This window comes from Oryx dammah, unplaced genomic scaffold, assembly GCF_014754425.2.
Source record: "Oryx dammah isolate SB20612 unplaced genomic scaffold, SCBI_Odam_1.1 HiC_scaffold_2, whole genome shotgun sequence".
In the NCBI taxonomy this organism is placed as follows: Eukaryota; Metazoa; Chordata; class Mammalia; order Artiodactyla; family Bovidae; genus Oryx; species Oryx dammah.
The window spans coordinates 156,262,209-156,280,157 of record NW_024070186.1 but is presented as its reverse complement, the minus strand read 5'-3'; the positions used below and the strand labels follow the sequence as shown (position 1 = coordinate 156,280,157).

At 45.6% G+C, this 17,949-nt stretch overlaps 1 pseudogene; it reads right to left on the bottom strand.

Moving 5' to 3' along the window:
• Positions 1–17,578, bottom strand: part of LOC120882208 — a 933,819-nt pseudogene extending 916,241 nt beyond the window's left edge.
• Positions 17,579–17,949: the final 371 nt, after the last annotated feature.

Here is a 17,949-nt window from a genome sequence, read left to right as displayed (position 1 = left end):
AAGAGACTACAGGTCATTAACCTTCTTCAACTCTTAAGAAACATCAGTGTCACAATCTGTCAGGCCCCTCAAATGAATACACCCAATATCAACTGGTTGGCCCCCCACTTCTAAACCTCTGCCTGTGGTTTTGAGTTTTGTCAATACTGTGACCACCACTCTTCCTGGTACCAAGTTCAACCCTAAGGATCAATGCTTGTCTCTTCCCTCTTGCTACATGGGCTACAGGCTCCTTCAGGTGCGACCATGAGAGACACCCAGACATACTGTTCACACACCAGACAGGCCCTTGTCACACTCTACAGCACTGAGGGGAGCTGCCCAGGAGATCAGCCTACCCGTGGTGGAGGGGAGCCCTTCACAGCCTCGTTTGGTCCAGTTCAGCTCTCAGTTTGCAGGTTTAGAATCAGCTGGTCCTACAAAACAGCAAATGACAGCCTGTACCACTTGCTTTCCAGATGTAAAATGACTTGCATCAAAATGTGCATAACAGGTTACATTAATAGTTACAACTCTGAACATTTTAATTCTGAGAAAATGTTCTCTAAGAGTCCCACAGCAAATATAAACACTCAGAACAATATTAACCCTTATAAACCATAATGAATAAGAAGTTTCATCTCAGGTGTAGCAAAGCTTCTGGAGGAAACGTGGCAAGCTGTTAACAACAATGAAGTCTGCAGAGAGAAGCTGGACTTGGGGTGGGGGTTCGAGTGGCAGGGGACAGGACTTACTCTATTGCCCTTGCTCCTCTCTTTGCTTTAAACTGATTCCATGGAGCTCACCTGCATTCTTGGGCATTCCTCACATTAATTCCTCTACACCCCACTTCACTTCCTCATAGGGTAAAACAAGCCAAATGGGCCAAATTTCTGGTCACTCGACTTAACCTGTCAGCTCTGTGTTGTTGGCCAACGCAGTCACTCGCCTCGTGCAGCCCCTGAGTACGTGAGACAGGCCGGTGCAAAGCTTGATGTGGAAATCACACAGAAGAGTTCAAGACTTGCAGTGAAAGAAGGACATCAAGTAGCCCATTGGTTTTTAAGAAATTTTAGATTGTGTATGTGGCTTTTATTATCTTTCTGAAGCACAGCACTGTCCACCTGAAAGGCTCATGCTTTGTCTCAGCTTTCGGGTGAACCCAGAAGGGACTACTCAGAATTCTGAACCACACACAATGGCAACACACTCTAAATCCACTTATAATGCAAACACATTCAATGTTCAAAACCAGAAATGCTATATGTGTTACAGCAGTGGATTAGCTATAAGGAAAATGTAACTCGATTTCCGCTAAGCATCTCTAGTGACTGTAACAACGAACCCAGCTCAATTCAGCTCTTAACAAATTTCTAAAGGATTTAGACCTTTAAGTACCTTGTCGTTTTGCATTTCCTCTAATTGCTTTTTCACATTTTCAACTTCCCATAGGAGAGAATTCTGAAAAAGATACACACACTGCTTCAGGGTCAGTTCTTACAGATGCTGCATTGGCTGTGGGATGGCTACTCTTCTGTCTGAAAGCATAAAGCACGTTGGGAGGAGGGGCAGGCTTCACACCCAGAGTGAAGTGCCAGCACGAGGCCAGTTGACAACTTTTAACACTAACTTATACACAGACAATCTCCTCCCTCCCCGACTGATCTTCTAGATACAAGGAGTCCAGGTCCCTGGGGTAAGTGAAACTGCTTTATACTTGCTTTCAGCTTTTGCAGTTCAGTGGTCACTCAGGAAACTGGCACAGGTTTCACATGCCAAATTCAAACCTGAGACAAAACTATCCCCACCTCAGAGCCAGCCCACAGATCAGGGTGAAGTGAGGGAACAACCCTGTGTGGTCTCTAGTGAAGTGTATGTGTCATCCTGGGTTTTGTGGGGGAAAAATATGCCACAGTACTTTCAGTGACCATGGGTCTCTCTCAGAAAAGCTGACATCAGAGATGGTTCTGGGCCTCGTCTTTAGGGCACTGGTGCAGCTAGGCCATGTTTTCACCAAACCTGAATCAGACTGTTGCCCACTGAGCTGCTCTGATGGAGGTTCTCAGACATTTTCCAAAGCAAATAAAAAGAGAGAAGGCTGGAGTTGGAATATGAGAATGCTTGCTTTTACTTGCTTCAATCTTTTCTATCACATTATATAAAAGATTCTGGACTTAACTTCTTGATTTGGCTGTGTCAGACCTTAGCTGCATCACACGGGATTCCTTTGACATAATTGCTGTGTGGCATGTGGGATCTTAGCTCCCCAAGCAGGGATCGAACCTGTGTCCCTGACCTTGCAAGGCAGACTCTCAACTACTGGACTGCCAGAAAAGCCCCAGAAATAAACTTCTAAGAAAGAAACAAAGGGGTGAGGGTGGGCCTAGAGGAAAGTTCTGGCACAGCGGCTGGTAACATTGAGGCCATTGGTGGATCCGGCTCACTGATGCTTTCTGTAAGGGTTGCGGGCACACATCTATTGTCTGTTCCTTTACACACTGCCTGTGGATTCTGTCACGCTTATTGACTACCGTGAAATGCTGCTACTCAATTATTCATAACCAGTAAAGACATTAACTCTGGGGCTCTCTATGGGAACACTTTTCCAACTCCTGGCCTGGAGATTTCCCCCACACACAGACTGGGCCGGTCCAGGCCAGGCCAGGCCAGATGCACCTCTTTCTTAAGGGACTGTGGGGCTGGCTCACCTTACTCTCCAGAGCAGCCATTCTCTCCTTCAGATGAAGCTGAAGCCTCTCCTCTGATTCCGACAGAAGCTTATCCACAGTATCTGATAAGTGTTTATTGTGTTCTTCCTTCATTTTTTCTCTCTGCCTTGCCTAAAACAGGAAAAACCAAAAACTCATAAACTTCAAGAGCAAGTACGGTCCTTCTTTTAAAAGCACCACAGAGCAGTGACATGAACAGCCTGTGCCCTGGTTCCCAATGAGGTCCCCTCCCACGGCCACCTCTGGTGGGCTCTTGAGAATCACCAGAGCAGACAGGCAGGTGCAGAGGGAGGCAGGGACTTCACTTGTCAAATGTCATTCCCAACACTTCTCTTTGACAGAGCATCTGGGAGACCTTAGTGTCACCAGCAATTACCTCTTGTAGGGTCTTGGGGAGCAAGCAGATTTACAGTCAGAAACAAGCAGACTTTAAACGGGATCAGCTTACACACACATTGGTAGAGGAATTTCCCAGTATATAAACAGAAGCTTGAGTCTGGATTAAGGGGGTATATTCAGTTTACAAAGCAAAAGTTGAGAAAATTTATTTTGGGAAAAAAGCCAGTGGAGATAGACTTTCACATATTTTTCTTTACATGCAACATCACTTGAATTCTTTGTAATGATTGCTGTTGTTCAGTTACTCAGTCGTGTCTGCCTGTTTGTGACTCCATGGACTGCAACATGCCAGGCTTCCCTGTCCTTCAATATCTCTCAGAAGTTGCTCAAACTCACGTCCATAGAGTCTGTTTTGCCATCCAACCATCTCGTCCTCTGTGGCACCTTCTCCTCCTGCCTTCAATCTTTCCCAGCATCAGGGTCTTTTCCAATGTGTCAGTTCTTCGCATCAGGTGGCCAAAATATTAAAACTTCAGCCTCAGCATCAGTCCTTCCAATGAATATTCAGGACTGATTTCCTTTAGGATAGACTGGTTTGATCTCCATGCAGTCCAGGGGACTCTCAAGAGTCTTCTCCAACACCTCAGTTCAAAAGCATTGATTCTTTGGTGCTCAGCCTTCTTTACAGTCCAACTCTCACATCCATACATGATTACTGGAAAAAAAACTATAGCTTTAACTAGGTGTTCCTTTGATGGCAAGGTAATGTCTCTGCTTTTTAATATGCTTTCTAGGTTGGTCATAGCTTTTCTTCCAATGATAATTCATATTCAGTTCAGTTCACTTGCTCAGTCGTGTCTGACTGTTCAACCCCATGGATTACAGCATGCTTGGCTTCCCTGTCCATCACCAACTCCTAGAACTTGCTCAAGCTCATGTCCATTGAGTTGGTGATGCTGTCCAACCACCTCATCCTGTCATCCACTCTCTTCCTGCCTTCAATCTTTCCAGCATCAGGGTCTTTTCCAATATGAAAATACATATTAAAAAATGAAATAATTACCTCAAGCAATTTTAAAATGTAATAACAATGTTGGCAAGTCTGTGTTTTATAAATTGAGCATCAGTTTCATGGTTTAAAAACTGTTTTACGACCTACTGTATTAAAAAAAATGGAGAGAAGACAAAAGAATGATCTATTTGAGATTGGCCCTGTGTTATAAATTGCTGAGGCCAATTGATGGGTCATGAGCATTTATTATACTACTCCATCTACTTTTGGGCATGTTTGAAATTTTGCACGATAAAAAATAAAAAAAAATTTAAAAACAGTTCATTTTCTGTTAGAATAGAGTCTTCTTCAGCAACACAACTCAAAGGAATCAATTCGTCATTGCTCAGCCTTCTTTATGGTCCAACTCTCACATCCATAGGTGACTACTGGAAAAAACATAGCTTTGACTATGTGGATCTTTGTCAGCAAAGTGATGTCTCTACTTTTCAATATGCTGTCTAGGTTTGTCATAGCTTTTCGAGGAGCAAGCATTTTTTAATCTCATGGCTGCAGTCACTGTCTGCACTGCTTTTTGAGCCCAAGGAAACAAAACTTGTCACAGCTTTCACAATAAGGCATTGGCATTCAAATATTTTTAAAGCAAAACAGAAGTCTATTTTGAATTGGCTTAGTCATAAATAGCATCCCGATCTCAACAGCTCCTGAGCAGCAGTTCTGAAAGTAAGGAAGTACACCACTCCCTGATTAGGAGATATTGAGCTCTCTGCCTAAGTGGGGAGGGCACCTCACTGCAGGTCTCGTGATGGGAGTCAGAATCACTGGTCCCTGGAAGCCCGCATGTGAGGCTCTGCAGTCCAGGCCCAAGAACACAGGCATGGTGGGGACAGTACTGACACGTGAGGCTGGACCCAGGATCCCCACTCCATTTCCTGGATGGTCACTATTGTCTTGTGGCCAACCTTTCCGGGAAACCTCTCTCAGGATTCAGTGATGTGAGCATCTACCATCACCCTTTCCTGATGTGCCTTCTGTCTCAGCACATCTACGGTTCTCCTCCTGCCTAGGAGCAGCCATCCTACACACACACCGTGTCTGGACCAGCAGTTTGGCATGTGGGACTCCAGCGCCACATACGAAGCAAGCAGGCTCCACACCTGGGCGCTATGCCTTCAGTTTCATGGGCTTTGGGCTGGCACCCGCAGGTTTGACTGAGAGGCACTCGAGAGGTCCACCTGTATCCCAAGCAGCTCCCTGGACTGGCTGGTCAGAGCAACAAGCAGCCTTTTTGAACGTGGGGATGCCCTGGCCCCTGCCCACCGCCTAAGGGCGACCACCTCTGGCCCTGCTCCCAAGGAGGTGGGTGCCCAGATCAGCAGATGGGGCCACACATGCACACACTGGGCGGCAGAGACGCGAGCAGCAGAGAAATGCAGCGCTGGCCCCCGCCCAAGCCGTGTCTCCCGCCCAGATGCCGCCTCCCTGTCAGCACAGGCACCCGCTGCAGCTCTTTGTTCTTATCCTCCAGTTGGGCCTCTATCTGGCGCAGCCTCTCCTTGATGCTGCTGTGTCTCTCTCCCTCCTGTCGGCCAAGAACAGCATCAGCTCTGCTGGCAACTACCTTGTTCTGATGGCACGTGGGCTGTGACCACAGGGGCGGCAAGTGGGCCATGCAGACCATGGGCCCCAGGTTCACAGGGGGCATGCCCACACACCTGGTCACACAGCCTGCGCAGCTTCATGTGTGACACGTGGGTCACGGAGGGTGCTGGTGCCCGGTTCCTGAGAGGAGACCTGCACCCACGGCCGCTGCACCCCCTCCTCAGACTGCCTATGGTGAGCCAGTGCGGGCAGTGGGCAGTGGCAAGCATGGGACGTGCGAGGCACACGTTCAACCTTCCTAATCTGGGAGGTAAATTCGAGCCGTTTAGCCTCCTTAGTGGCAGAGCTTCCGGAAGAGGGAGAGCAGAGATGCTGGGGGAGAGAAGAAACTAAGCCTTGAGAGAAAGATAACAGGCAGAAAGGCGCCCCCTGGTGCTGTTAGTGACCCTGCTCTGGGAGAGTCTGCGAGCACCAGACACCGCCAGCTGCTGGTGACTGAAGGGCTGCTCAGCTGCTCACTGAGCTCTGGGCAATGCTTCCAAAAGCCATGCCAGCACAGGCCTGGCCTAACTCTCCATGCCCAGCCAGTGCCCGCCAGCAGCGCAGGGCAACACCGTTCCTGCCAGAAGGACGGAGTGGCTGGCTGGCTGGCTGGCAGTGGGGATGATGCATTCATATTTTTTCTGTGTGCATATGACTCTATGTACATACATACAAAAACAATATGATATGATTTAAAATCCTCAGAAAACAATAGCATATCAGTTCAGTTCAGTTCAGTTGCTCAGTAATATCCGACTCTTTGTGACCCCAAGAACTGCAGCATGCCAGGCCTCCCTGTCCATCACCAATTATTGGAGTTTACTCAGACTGACATCCATCGAGTCAGTGATGCCATCCAGCCATCTCATCCTCTGTTGTCCCCTTCTCCTTATATCCCCAATGCCTCCCAGCATCAGAGTCTTTTCCAATGAGTCAACTCTTCGCATGAGGTGGCCAAATTACTGGGGTTTCAGCTTTAGCATCATTCCTTCCAAAGAAACCCCAGGGTTGATATCCTTCAGAATGGACTGGTTGGATCTGCTTGCAGTCCAAGGAACTCTCAAGAGTCTTCTGCAACACGCCAGTTCAAAAGCATCATCTTCAGCGCTCAGCCTTCTTCACAGTCCAACTCTCACATCCATACATGACCACAGGAAAACCAAAGCCTTGATGAGACGGACCTTAGTCGGCAAAGTAATGTCTCTGCTTTTGAATATGCTATCTAGGTTGGTCACAACTTTCCTTCCAAGGAGTTAGTGTCTTTTAATTTCATGGCTGCAGTTACCATCTGCAGTGATCTTGGAGCCCCAAAAAATAAAGTCTGGCATTGTTTCCACTATTTCTCCATCTATTTCCCATGAAATGATGGGACCAGATGCCATGATCTTCGTTTTCTGAATGTTGAGCTTTAAGCCAAGTTTTTCACTCTCCACTTTCACTTTCATCAAGAAGCTTTTTAGTTCCTCTTCACTTTCTGCCATAAGGGTGGTGTCATCTGCATATCTGAGGTTATTGAGATTTCTCCCAGCAATCTTGATTCCAGCTTGTGTTTCTTCCAGTCCAGCATTTCTCATGATGTACTTTGCATATAAGTTAAATAAGTGGGGTGACAATATACAGCCTTGACGTACTCCTGTTCCTATTTCGAACCAGTCTGTTTCCCCATGTTCAGTTCTAACTGTTGCTTCCTGACCTGGATACAGATTTCTCAAGAGGCAAGTCAGGTGGTCTGGTATTCCCATCTCTCAGAATTTTTCACAGATTATTGTGATCTACACACTCAAAGGCTTTGGCATAGTCAATCAAGCAGAAATAGACGTTTTTTGGAACTCTCTTGCTTTTTCCATGATCCAGCGGATGTTGGCAATTTCATCTCTGGTTCCTCTGTCTTTTCAAAAACCAGCTTGAATATAAGGACGTTCACAGTTCACGTATTGCTGAAGCCTGGCTTGGAGGATTTTGAACATTTCTTTACTAGCATGTGAGATGAGTGCAATTGTGCGGTAGTTAGAGCATCCTTTGGCATTGCCTTTCTTTGGGATTGGAATGAAAACTGACCTTTTCCAGTCTTGTGGCCACTGCTGAGTTTTCCAAATTTGCTGGCATATTGAGTGCAGCACTTTCACAGCATCATCTTTCAGGATTTGAAGTAGCTCCATTTGAATTCCATCACCTCCACTAGCTTTGTTGATAGTGATGCTTTCTAAGGCCCACTTGACTTCACATTCCAGGATGTCTGGCTCTAGATGAGTGGTCACATGGTATGTAGTATTTTCTGATCTGCCTTTTACAGGCATTATTTTGTATATGCTCTTAATTAGCATCCCACATCATACATTTCAATGGATTTCTAGTATTTTATTTTTGTGGTGGGGACAATGAAACACTTTGGCACACACCAGACTGACTCACTTTGTTTTGGAGAATCCAGATTTGGTTTTCCTGGTTAAGTCCTGATTATCTGAGACCACACGGGAACAGGAGCAAGTAAGTCTCACCAAACCACAGGAAGGACAAACCCTAATCAGACCAGAGCTCTAACCTTGCCTTTTGTCACAGTGACCCCAGTTCCCAGTAGGTAGCCAGCTGCGATGAAGTTCCCTGCTGTTCTGTGCTCTTTCAGGAAAAATGCTAACAAGCCAACAGATTCAAGTCAAGTAAAACAAAAGAGTCAGGAGTAGAATTCCACAAAATGGTTAAACCAAGTCCCAAATAATTCACACTTGTAAGTTGCAGTCACTCCCAATTTTTTAAAAAATGTATTTCCTTCCAGTACAGCTGATTTACCATGATGTATATCCACACTGTTTAATGGAATCTTTTAGTGTCATAAGAACATTACACTGGGACTTGATTTCCAATGTGGGAGTCACATGAAAAGGTCTACCTTCCTTCCTGAGTAATTCATTACTATAAAAGTCAGACACAGTTCAGTAAAGCCCATTACCTGTCGATGCATAGAATCCCTATATTTGATTTCATTTTCAAGTTTATCATTAAGGTTGTGCACAGAGGTGGCTTTGTGCTGTGCAGTGAGGTAACACTCCTCAAGGGTAGTGATTCTCTTTTTCATGTCCTCCTACTGGGCCATGGCCTACCCCAGACATTGCAGAGCAGAAAAGATAAGTCATTATCATGGAACATTCCATAAGAGTAAAAAAAAGCTGGACTAAATCCTAAGTTCCAAATAAAACATAAAGTTAGCATCCTCAAAATTAAATTCCTAGACATGGCAGTTTTCTTGGACATGAGCAAAAATGCACCTACCTCAAATGTCACCTCTGCCACGATTGACACCCATCTGTCTTAACATTCTGTCTGGCCACTCGGTTTACCAAGCTTCTTTTCTACATAATAAACCCAAACAGCAAAAAAAAAAAAAAAAAAAAAAAAAAGTATACTAAACTACCCTGTTATTGCAAGAATTCCAGGAAGGAAAGTATCTGGCATGAAATCAGGACCTCTGTCTGCTACATCATATAGGCAGGCTTGACCCAGAACAGGGAAGGACTTTCAACAGACCCAACAAAGAGCTCTGAGGCTCATTTCCTCGGGTAAAAGTTGGGAAAATCTCATGTAATTTCCTCAAAATTAAAGTAATAATATTAACGAGTGGAAACAGTAGTCAAAGTGTAACACAACTTTAAGCAGTCTTCTCAAGGCTAGTTCTTCTAAAGCAGTTACACCACGTTTAAAATGCTCAAATGAGGATCAGAACTTGCTGCTGGTGTGACTCCTATCTGCCAGCTCAAAATCCATTTCAGGTCCCTCCCTGGTCACTAAGTAACCAAAGGGGGAAAATCCTAACATTAAAAGTGAAAGGTCTTAAAAACGCTTTTCCCAGAATTCTGTACATATTAAACTCTGCCACCTAATCTCCAAAGAGTAGTGTGAATCAGTTCAGTTCAGTCACTAAGTCGTGTCCGACTCTGCAACCCCATGAATCGCAGCACGCCAGACCTCCCTGTCCATCACCAACTCCTGGAGTTCACTCAGACTCACGTCCATCGAGTCAGTGATGCCATCCTGCCATCTCATCCTCTGTCGTCCCCTTCTCCTCCTGCCTCCAACCGCTCCCAGCATCAAAGTCTTTTCCAATGAGTCAACTCTTCGCATGAGGTGGCCAAAGTACTGGAGTTTCAGCTTTAGTATCATTCCTTCCAAAGAAATCCCAGGGCTGATCTCCTTCAGAATGGACTGGTTGGATCTCTTTGCAGTACAAGGGACTCTCAAGAGTCTTCTCCAACACCACAGTCCAAAAGCATCAATTCTTCAGCACTCAGCCTTCTTCACAGTCCAAATCTCACATACATACATGACCACAGGAAAAACCAAAGCCTTGACTAGACGGACCTTAGTTGGCAAAGTAGTGTGAATAGGTTATACTAAACATGTGCAAATGTTTCTGTTTTGAGTTCTCACACAGAATTACTCACACCAAGCTACTAAACAAGTACACCTGCTGTGCCACATGTTGGAGGGGTTCTGTCTGAGATGGTTTCATGGGGGAGGGGTGGGGCATGGTGGCTGCTGTCTGTCTGTGTACAAAGGAGAGGTGAGGCTCACAGGAGGAGGCCTGAACCTCCAGCACTCTTCTGTTTTCACAGATACCATTAGGTAGTTTCTCATAAGTCATGACACCCACAGACATGACCACCAGAAACATCATGATTCCACATGGTCACAAAGCTCGGGCCTGAGGATCTGAGGGTGAGCAAATGTCACTCGACTTGTCTGACTGCCGGTATCACTGTCACACATCCCTCCAAGGAGTGGAACCTCAGAAAACTAGAGAAGATGACCAGACAAGCTGCCTCAGCAGAGCCCACACAGCATGCTCCCATCTCTCTGAGAGAACAGGCTTCACAGACTTCACCAGACTTGCCTGAGTGAATCAGAAGGAAATTTCAGCATCATGAGGAACACATTCGACAGGCAGGTGAGGGGGGGTGAACCAGGAGACTGGGGTTGACATATATACAATACCGATACTGCATAAAGTCAACGAGTAAGGACCTAGTGTACAGCACAGGGAAGTCTACTCAGTCCTCTGTGGTGAAGTAAATCAGCAGGAAATCTAAAAAAGAGGGATATTCACTTTGCTGTATAGCAGAAATTGACACAGCAGTGTAAAGCAACTATACGCCAATAAATGAATGAATGGATGAATGAATTTTTAAAAAAGGAACACACTGGGCCCCCTAGAACTTGTAGAAATGAGGAGTCCACACCCAGTGTGCAGCACAGCGCAAGGGCTACACTCATGTTGGTCCACTGCCAAGGGACCACCTGGACCAGGCCTCTTCTGCCCCAGAGACCTCGACACAGAGGCGGGGAGGCAGCCAGTCATGGTCTCGCCAGTGCTCTTACTCATGCAGCCATTTCAAGGCTGAGATCACCAGGAGAAAAAAGGACCCACATTCCACCTCAGGACAACAGACACAGTCGCTGTCACTCACTTCGTGGACATCCCACTGCAGTTTCATGTTCACATCCTCGGACTTGAGGCAGTCCTTCCTGGCCGTGTCCAAGTCCTCCTCCAGCTCTGTCACATGGGCAGCGAGGGCTGCCAGGCACTCCTTCATCTGGCTCTGCTCCTGCAACAGCTTGTTTATGAGTTCCTGGAGCTCTATCACCTTAGCCAGGTCTTCCTCATGGCTTAGAGAGCCATCGGAGGTTCTCTAAGGGGGAAAGGAAGCCTTAAACAGCCTTGTTTTGGGAGGGAGGGAACAAAGCACTTCCGAGCAATCGGTGAGGTCAAAAGTGCCTTCTGCACTCTGGGAGCTCACAGGACCTCATGGCCACTCAGACTTACATGGTGCACTGGTGAGAGATCCCAACAGCCCCACACAGACTGGATCATAAGACAAGAACCAGACAGAGAGCAAGACCAAGGACTTGCCTTTCCATTGGCACTTGGCATGCTTTCTTGCTCGTGATTTACATCAAGTACCCCGCCCATTAGTATCTTTTCCTGGTTATTCTCCTCTTTAAGAATCATCTGCTAAAACCAAAAAAATGAATCAGAGTAAAGAAATAAGTAAAGACAGCAAAACTCCACCTGGAAAAACTCAACTCTAAACTGAAAACATAACATAAAAATAAAATACATGGTGATGCTATCCATCCCAAATACAACCAGGTGATTAGAGTCATAATTTGTCTTCTACTGGACAAAGGGGTACTTAAGATATCCTGCAGCTCTGAGCCACAAGTCTAGTTTACTAGTTATTAAAATAACCCAGGTGGGCTTGTCTTCAATCAGAACGATAAAAAAACATCTGATGTCCACCACTACAGCCTTCATACTTTTTTTTAAAATGAAAGGATACAAATGACAAACCCTTAACTGAAATTACATGATGACTGATCAAACTTACCTCTTTATGTGTAGCACCTAATTCTTCTTCTAACAAATTACACCTTTTGAATGCTACTCATAATCATTCCCTCAACTGAAATAAAAGGGGTCGAGTCACCGTGTGTTGATGTGTGTATACACCTTAGGGCACTTCTGACTGTATACTCACCCTAATACATGGCTACTGTAACAGAATACTTTTAATGTCTCTAATTGGTCTTAACATCAAGAAAATCTGCTTGTTAACAGCTTTAAATTCTAAGTTTGAGAGAACAAAATGTTACCTTAAATTAATTCTATTACCCAGTTTTTAACTGCAAATTGATATACAGAATATAATAAATCTTGAGACATTTATGCCAACTAATACTTTTTAACTGGGGGCTTCCCAGGTGGCTCAGTGGTAAAGAATCTGCTTGTCATTGCAAGAGGCAGGTTTGATCCCTGGGTCAGGAAGATCCCCAGGATTCGAAGATCACCGCCCACTCCAGTATTCTTGCCTGGGAAGTCCCAAGAAGAGAGGAGTGTGGTGGGCTACAGTCCACAGGGTCACAAAGATGGGGACATGACTGAGCATATACACAGGCAACACTTTTTAACCATATAAAATTCTGACTTCTTATTGAAAAAAAAATGTATTTACAAGAATTCAAGAAGCTCAAAAGTCAACTAGTTACATAAATGCGTGCATCATCCACCTAACAAGGCAGCAAGTGTACAAATCCAGGATGGCTGGGTGTACCAGGGTCCAGCCCCAGTTGGATCCAGGGTATCCAAAGCGTGAACAGCATCAGTGACTGAGATTTAGAGATGTAGAGAGAGATAAGGAAAGAATTTTGCAGTTAAGAAAATGAAGGAGAGAAAGAGGCTGATATTCCTTGGTTTATGCAGAGAGCCAATAAAGCCCCAGCATGGGACTTGCACTGTTCACATAGGCCACAGGCACCCTCTTGAATAGCGGAAGGTGCCCAAGTGCCCCACCTTGGGCACCTTCTCGAGTGGGTCTTAGAAGCCTGGGCAGAGAAGTGAACTCAGAGGGCACCTGCGCTCCAGGGAATCAACCTGAAAAGGAAAAAGAGAAAGAAAGAATGACACTGGAAGACCAAGCTTCAGTGAGCAAGGCCCGTCACTTTATTTTCAGAGGGAGCTTTTATACCCTGAGTTGTCCATTGAGCAAAGTGAAAAATGCAGTCAGCTCAACATTCTATCAGTGTTAACTTTTATCAATACCAGGTTTCTTCCTGCATACCATTTCATAAACAAGAGTCTTATTTTTTGTACATTATCTTCTGGCCCAGAGGCCTCTTGACATTTTATGACCCCTTTTTGATAAAGGTTAGTCAGCTAAAACACTTACTTTCCCTTGAAATGTTTTTTCTTAAATTCCTTAGCCTGCGTGACCCTTAAAGTACAGAGTTACATTTTTATGGAGCAAAGACTCAGTGGGTTACATCAAAGAAATAACTTATTAACTCAAAGTCTAATGTTGCTAATGTTAAGGCTGCTAATTGTTTTTTCTACATCTTAACTATATGCACTCCCAGGAACACAATGGATAAGGGATGTGGGAATTTGGCAGCAAGCGTTGGCTCAACAATGTTGCAAGAGTCTGGATAAACCTGCCAAGTAAGCTAGAATGCTAACAGGGGGTTTGAATTGAAATACTTCTTTCATGCCCAGGAGATTTATCAACTAGAGCCCTAAGTTAATTTTTTTTTCCAGAAAATGATGGTCGGAGATAGCCCCCTGTTAATGTCAGAAGAGTTGGTGAAAGGCATAAAATAGTAAGACACACAGATTCTGGTTTTGGGGTAGATGCTCAAGCAGGTCCAGGGGGTCCCTCGAATCCTGATCCGCCTTGCTCTTCAGGTCTCTCCACATAACCTTGTCATGGGTGGGATCAGCCCAGGGAGTCCTCGAGTCCTGAAGCCTTGCTTGTCAGATCTCCTTCACATGACCTTGTCATGGGTGGGATCTCTCGCGCTGGCTCCCAGCACAGGTGGCTGGCACATTCTCGTCCAGGGCCTTGTGGTGCTCGAACAGATTTCAGCGCCCTGAGCACCTCCACCTCACTGGTCATGCTGGCTGAGGACTGCACCTGCTGCTTGCCCACCATCATCTGGAGGAATGGCACATACCGGGATTCTAGGTGCATTCTAGGTGCATAACCAGGCATTCTAGGTGCTCCAGCAGCAGGTGTAGGGCAGGGCCAAAGGAACACCTTCAACCTCATACTTGAATTCAGGGCCAATAACCCCTCTCAGACTCACACTATAGCCAAAAACATGCTAAGGCACGTTCGAATGCCGCCAGTTCAGCCTAAAGTTAGAGTGGAATTCCCCAGGGGCCCAGTAGTTAAGACTCCACACTTCTGCAGGGGTCATGAGTATTAATCCCTGGTCGGGGAACTAAGATCCCACACTAACTGTAGCATGGACAAAAATGTAAGTTGAGAGAACTCCCCCCTCAAAGGTACTAAAATTACATTAGCTCTCACCATAAATTTGAAGCAAGGTATGAGAACCCCGAACTGATCCACCCTGGTCTGCTTATTGGGAAGATGAGAAAAGTGACTTGAAAATCAGACAGAGTTTAAAACAGCAACACGGAGTTCAGCAGTGACCCCCATGGGGCAAATGTCAACATGTGAGAATCCTACTGACCCTGGTGTTGCTCCTTTCTGCTTTCAGCTCAGTGATTTCTTCTTCTAAGAAGCTGCTCCTTGCATATATTTCAGTAGGAGTTGGAAACTGCTAGAAAACAGTTAAATGTGTAACTAAATGCAAATACAAATTAAAAAGAGAGTGAAACTCTGAAGACTGACCCTGTCATGTCGCTCCAAGTTCCACACAAAGGATCTCCCTGCCCCTGCAGAGAAGAGGGGGTCCTTTGGCCCCAAAACCACAGAGACCACCACAACTCAGACCGGCCTTCAGCCTCCACCTTGACCTGGCAGGCACGCAGCAGAGGAGAACCCATAATCCAAGCCTGCCTTCTCAAGAACGTCCAGGGACATCTAAGAAACTTTCCTAAACATAAACCTACCGACAAAGTAGATAAAGAGATTCTTAAACAACACATAGACAAGTGATGTAGAACCACTGGGGAGAGTGAAGAAAAATGGTAAGGTCTACCAGGCCACCAGGCTTTGGAGTATTCCTTTGGGAAAATGGCTGATGGCATCCCAAAGCCATCTGTAAGACTGACTCCACTGAAGTCACTCAGTCATTCAATAAACTGGTTAAAATATTAAATTCATGGTATATGTCCAGCTCAGTTCAGTTGCTCAGTCATGTCTGACTCTTTGCAACCCCATTAATCGCAGCATGCCAGGCCTCCCTGTCCATTACCAACTCCCGGAGTTTACCCAAATTCATGTCAACGAGTTGGTGATGCCATCTAGCCATCTCATCCTCTGTCATCCCCTTCTCCTCCTGCCCCTAATCCTTGCCAGGATCAGGGTCTTTTCCAGTGAGTCAACACTTCACACGAGGTGGCCAAAGTATTGGAGCTTCAACTTCAACATCAATCATTTCAATGAACACCCAGGACTGATCTCCTTTAGGATGGACTGGTTGGATCTCCTTGCAGTCCAAGGGGCTCTCAAGAGTCTTCTCCAACACCACAGTTCAAAAGCATCGATTCTTCTGCGCTCAGCTTTCCTCACATTCCAACCCTCACATCCATACATGACCACTGGAAAAACCATAGCCTTGATTAGACAGACCTTTGTTTGCAAAGTAATGTCTCTGCTTTTCAATATACTATCTAGGTTGGTCATAACTTTCCTCCCAAGGAGTAAGAGTCTTTTAATTTCAAGGCTGCAGTCACCATCTGCAGTGATTTTGGAGCCCAAAAATACTGTCTGACACTGTTTCCACTGTTTCCCCATCTATTTCCCATGAAGTGATGGGACAGATGCCATGATCTTCATTTTCTGAATGTTGAGCTTTAAGCCAACCTTTTCACTCTCCTCTCTCACTTTCATCAAGAGGCTTTTTAGCTCCTCTTCACTTTCTGCCATAAGAGTGGTGTCATCTGTGTATCTGAGGTTATTGATATTTCTTCCATTCATCTTGATTCCAGCTTGTGCATCTTCCAGCCCAGCTTTTCTCATGATGTACTCTGTGTATAAGTTAAATAAGCAGGGTGACAATATACAGCCTTGCCGTTCTTTGCCTATTTGGAACCAGTCTGTTGTTTCATGTCCAGTTCTAACTGTTGCTTCCTGACCTGCATACAGGTTTCTTAAGAGGCAGGTCAGGTGGTCTGGTATTAGCATCTCTTTCAGATTTTTCCACAGTTTATTGTGATACACATAATCAATAATGCAAGAATAGATGTTTTTCTGGAACTCTCTTCATTTTTCCATGATCCAGCAGATGTTAGCAATTTCATCTCTGGTTCCTCTGACTTTTCTAAAACCAGCTTGAACATCAGGAAGTTCACAGTTCATGTATTGCTGAAGCCTGGCTTGGAAAATTTTGAGCATTACTTTACTAGCATGTGAAATGAGTGCAATTGTGTGGAAGTTTGAGCATTCTTAGGCATTGCCTTTCTTTGGGATTGAAATGAAAATTGACGTTTTCCAGTCCTGTGGCCATTGCTGAGGTTTCCAAATTTGCTGGCATATTGAGTGCAGCACTTTCACAGCATCATCTTTAGGATTTGAAATAGCTCAACTGGAATTCCATCACCTCCACTAGCTTTGTTCATAGTGATGCTTTCTAAGGCCCACTTGACTTCACATTCCCAGAAGTCTGGCTCTAGATGAGTGATCACACCATCGTGATTATCTTGGTCGTGTATTTTACCACAATTTGGGTGCACATAGGCAATCCTTGTGGTGAAATTGCTCAAACTTAACCACTGAGTCTTTCATTCTTCTATTTTTCTTAGCACAGATTAAAAAAAAAAAATAAAAACCATCCTGGGCTACATATCCCCTACTACACACTGAGTATTCAGCACCCAGAACAGTGCCCAGCACTTCTAAGAGGCATGTAGTAGACATTTGAAGCTATGAGGGTGTATGTTATATATGTAAGCAATAGGTACTCATCATTAAAATCCTGGACACACTGACCTATGCTTTGTAAGATGGGAGATGTTAAGGGACTTAGCCTTACTGCTTCAAGGACTGACTCTCTTGCTTGATCCTCATGCCCCAGAGACTCCTCCAGCCAGTGTTTCCCTTCTTGTGGGTCCCCCGCCCATCCTCTACACAGCACCTGCACAACCTCCTACAGGGTCAACCTGCTGGGGTCAATTCTGCCCACTAAGGCCAAAATGCCCTGGCAGCCAGGGCCCACAACCATGGTAACAAAATGAAACACAACCCCAATGCTTCACGGAGTGAGAACCAATCTGACGGGTCCAGCCCCCAGCTGCTCTCACCTCAGGCCAATCTGCTTCCAGGACCTGGGCCAAGGCCAAGTTCTTCCTTGTCTTGGCCTTTGTCTTGGGGTTGCAGCACTGAAAAAGCGCCCACAGGCCAGCCTTGCAGTGACCCATCCTCACAGATGGGGGCAGCCCCCCACTCAGGAGCAACTGCTGTTTCATACATCAGCACCCGAGCTATCACCACTGATCACACACTACAACAACCGCTATTCACACTACGACCACTGCTCTCACACACACCACTCTCACTTTTGATCTCACATGCATCACTCTCACATACCACTCTCACACTATGACCACTGCTCTCACCCTAGGACCACCAGCACTACTGTCTCAAGAAGAAGTGGCACAAAGGCTCTGCCAGCAGCACATCTCCCAGGAGCCAGAAACCCAGAACCCACTCAGTCACAAGGGGCTCCGTGATAACAGGGGGGCTGGGCTCAGGCCCATCTTCAAGAGTGCAAGAGGGGAGGGACTGGCAA